The following is a 4,231-nucleotide window of genomic DNA, read 5'->3' as shown; positions in this document are numbered from 1 at the left end:
GACTCCCAGGGATCCTAGAACCAGTGGATGAGAAAACCATTAGCCCCAGAGCCTAGGAAGGCAAGTCCCTACCTTTCTTCAAGACTGCAGTATCTGCAGTGTGTCTTATGAGCGCCGGAGACTCTGGCAAGCGCCTGCCCCTGCTACACCCCTCACTCGGGTCAAATCTGCATTCCTCTCCTGTAGTTTTTCTGAACCCTGAAGGCGGTGCTGAGTATTTCTCAGATGCACAGCTTGTTCCTTTTTTTTTTATGTCGGAAGCACTAAGTGATTCAGTGTCCCAACAATGGGTGTGTATGCCTTTTGTGAAATTTGCTGAACAAGCGGTGACTGCCTCATACAGTCTTTTATAGGAAAATAATAGTATGTATAATACTGTGTATATGGCATACAGCGTATTATTACTATGTTTATCAGGGGAAATCAGTGCTTGAGGATTGACTGTGGGTCAGACTGCTTAAAGGTGTTTATACACACAAACTAATTTAATGGCATTTAAAACTCATTTAAAAAGTCCTCTTCACAATTTCACACATTTTCACCTGTTCTCATCTCCCTAGAAAACCGCGTGTTAACCATTCAATACACAATTTACATATATCATTTACATGAAAATCCAACATTAGGGATGAATGCCTGTAAAATGGCAACAAGTAGGTTGAATAGCAATAGTTAATAAGACACGTTTCTAAATCAAAGAAACATCTGGTATCATAGAAAGAGCCTGGTATTCGACTAAGACAAAGCCAATTCCAACCATTTATTCATGGCCTTATTATTTCTCTGAGCATAAGATTCCTCATGTGCAATAGGAACTCAATATTTTATACGCAGGAGAAAGCTAGTGGTGTTCAGTTCTTATTCATTAAACACTTACAGAAAAATTACTTTGAGCCATCAGTGTTCTATGTACTGAAGATAAAATGGTGAAAAAAAGGGGTGTCTGGATGGCTCAGTCGATTAAGTCTGCCTCTCTTCTCTCTCTCTGGTTCTCTTCCACTCATGCTGTCTGTCTCTCTTGCTCCTAAAATAAACATTAAAAAATTTTTTTAATGGTGAAAAATGATAGACACAGTCCTGCCCTAAGGAGCTTACAGATCACCAGGTGTACCAGGTGATATACCACCATAATCCAGGATAACCGGTTCCCTGTGAAGTGGAGTAGAATAGCCTAAGAGAGCTAATAGAATTGGATTAATTAATCCAACTCTGGATATGCAGAGGAGACTTCCCGAAGAAGCAGCATCCAACTGGGGACCTGATGAATGAGCAGGAGAATGGAAGGAGAGTTGGGGGATGAAGGGCTTTCCAACACAATCAGTAAAATGAAGAAAAACCAAAGGGCAAGAGAGATTATGGTGCAGTCAACAAACTGAAAAACTTCATAATCACTGAAGAATATAACAGGAGTAGCCAGTAAGAATAGTCAGACAATCCAGGGCTTTACATCACCTTCAGAACTTTGGAATTTATTCTAGTAATGAGAATTTATAAAGTCTTCATGTTAATGAATGTAATTTAATCTATGCTTAAAATTGATTTGATATTTACTATGTGTTAGGCCATGTACTTAAGAAGTATGTCTACTTTCATGTTCACAGAACATGCATAGAATTCGTGTAGATATCGTTGAAATACAGTTCTGTCTAATTCAGAAGACTCTTGTTTGGAATCCTCTGGAGTTACCATTCTCAAAATGAAAACATAAAAAGAGTTTTTCAGAAATATTGTCCTAGGTACTATGTAGAGAAACAGTAGGAAGAAATGACACTGAAGTCACAGAGGTAGATTCAATATGGAAAAAATGATAGTTACCTGAATGGCCGCATTAGCTAATGAAGGTGGAGAGAAGCAAATGAGTTTGAAAGATGATTGGGGAGTAGAAACTATTGTACTTGGTAGGATGGATGCGTAGGACATTTAGGGAGCTGAATGAGTGATAGGACCATTCACTAAGGAAACAGACAAGGGCAGGGATGAAATTATGGGTACAAATAGGAAAATTTTGAGCATGTTTAGTTTGAACTTTGTCAAGACCATCAAATAAAGTTGATGGGTAGGAGTTGGATACACGGAGGGAGGGAGCCAGGGAGTGAGAGCAGGCAGCATCTCAGGCAGAAGGATGAGATCACCGGGGTCATAGTGCAGAGAAGACTAAACCCTTTGAGGGAAGATAAAACCAGTATTAGCAGAAGTAGAGGTTCGTAGAGGATATAAAAAGCGAGTTAGGAATGTATCAGGAAAACTAGAAAAATGTGCCGTCACAGATGTCCGAGGCTATAGAGAGTTTCATGACTTCAAAAGAGGCTGAGATGCTGGACTGAGGGCTAGGGTCAATCTCCTCTCCCATCCCAGAAGGCCTGAAATAACAAAAAAGAGACACCAGTAGCTGGCATGTGATTTTGAAGAACTATGGAAACACAGTGAAGAGTAGAAATGACCTGACAGAGAAGCATGCATAGAATCTCTCTGACCCAGAGTAAGCACAGATGAAAACTGCCTTAGAAATAAGAGCAAACACAAGGTTCAAGTTCAGGGTCAGAAACTGTAAGTAAGGAGGGGGTGGGGGCAGAGCCCAGGGCAGTTGTTTAGATCACTGAGTTTTAAAATAATGTTGGGAAGATCTGGATGAGTTTTCCCTTTGCCCGTCACCCAGGCAAGACGCACCAATGTGGTTTAGTCCCAAAATTTAAGAACTGCATCCCAAACAAAATTACATTCTGCTCCATGCAAATACACAAAACGTGAGCAGCAGAACAGAGGCAGGAATGACTTCAAGCCTCCAAAATAACAGGGGAAGAAGAGAAAGTAGGGAGAAGGGTCTTATGGAAGTGGTGTGCCCATGAATGTCCTGACTATTACTATACCCCCTAGAGCAGGATTCTGAAGATGGAGGCTCAGAGGGGACCTTGGTCTAGAGAGACAGGGTGCTCTCCCACTTAAGTCACAATCTACCTGCACATACAACCTGGCTTAGTGCCTACTCTTCCCTCATGGTCATCAGATGTAGGCTGTGGTGAGCAGATTGTATATTCACTGACATGAAAAAAGCTATTACCAAGTTCAAGTGTGAAATGACACAGAGTGTTTAAGGAAATAAATACCATAAGAGAGAGTAACTAGATTAAACACATGAACCAATAAAAAAATGTTTTCTATCGTTTTGGCAACTGATCTGTATTCTCTTATCCCCCCTTTATTGCATTATTTTCAATATGAGTATTTTTTCAAAGAGTATTTTTATTATATTTTTCCCTTTGATTAGTCTGGTACTTTTATATATTTTACTATGTGTTTACTTATAATTCTAAAAAATCACAGCAGGTATATCTGATTTACCTGATTTTGGTAAGAATTAGAACTTTTATTTCTTCCAGGAAAGACAATAGTAAGACTGTAGATTTAATTCCAAATACATGAGTAAATGTATTATGTGTAATTAGTAACAAAGGTTTCAGACCAGATAAAAAAGCCAAAACTTAATTACTTGCTATTTTAAAGGTAAATCTTAATAAATACAACATAGTGTAAAGTAAAAGAATGAGAAAAGATGCATCAAGCAAATCCTAAACCAAAGGCTTATTAATATCAAACATATCATAAACATAAAGCATTGCTGATGTATAAGAATATTACATACTTATAAAAATAGTATAGTCAAAATCTCCATGAAAATGGAACAATTTTAAATGTGTATATACTTAAAAGTAGAACCTCTAAAAATAGAAACTGAAAACTGACAACCTACTGAGTATTAGATGACATTTTAAATATACATAATCAAAAGGGACACACATCCAGAACATAGAAAAAACTCTTTTTTAAAAATTTTCTAATGTTTATTTGTTGTTTTTGAAAGACAGAGTATGAACAAGGGAGGGGCAGAAAGAGAGGGAGACACAGAATCTGAAACAGGCTCCAGGCTCTGAGCTGTCAGTACAAAGCTCGATGCGTAGCTTGAACTCATGAACTGTGAGATCATGACCTGAGCCAAAGTTGGATACTTAACCAACTGAACCACCCAGGCGCCCCTAGGAAGAACTCTTATATCTATTAGCTAGAAAAGAGACAACTCAGCAGAAAATTGTTCAAGAGACTTGTCCAGGTATATCAAACAAAGAGAACATCCAAAGGGCTAAAGAATATATGAAAATATGTTTAATTTCATTAGTAATCAATAAAATTAAAATTAAAACCAGAGCTAGTCACCACTGGACATCCACCAGAATCA

The 4,231-nt window shown here is 38.2% G+C and overlaps 1 protein-coding gene across 1 annotated transcript in view; it reads right to left on the bottom strand.

Moving 5' to 3' along the window:
- Positions 1 to 168, bottom strand: part of LOC115271713 (membrane-spanning 4-domains subfamily A member 4A-like) — a 21,133-nt gene extending 20,965 nt beyond the window's left edge. The window contains exon 1 of the mRNA XM_029914639.1: positions 73 to 168. The gene's annotated coding sequence lies outside the window, so the exon portion shown is untranslated. The remainder of the gene's footprint in view (positions 1 to 72) is intronic.
- Positions 169 to 4,231: the final 4,063 nt, after the last annotated feature.

Source organism: Suricata suricatta, chromosome 11 (genome assembly GCF_006229205.1).
Source record: "Suricata suricatta isolate VVHF042 chromosome 11, meerkat_22Aug2017_6uvM2_HiC, whole genome shotgun sequence".
NCBI classification, from domain to species: Eukaryota; Metazoa; Chordata; class Mammalia; order Carnivora; family Herpestidae; genus Suricata; species Suricata suricatta.
Note: the sequence above shows the minus strand (reverse complement) of the source record. Positions and strands in the feature narration are given on the sequence as shown.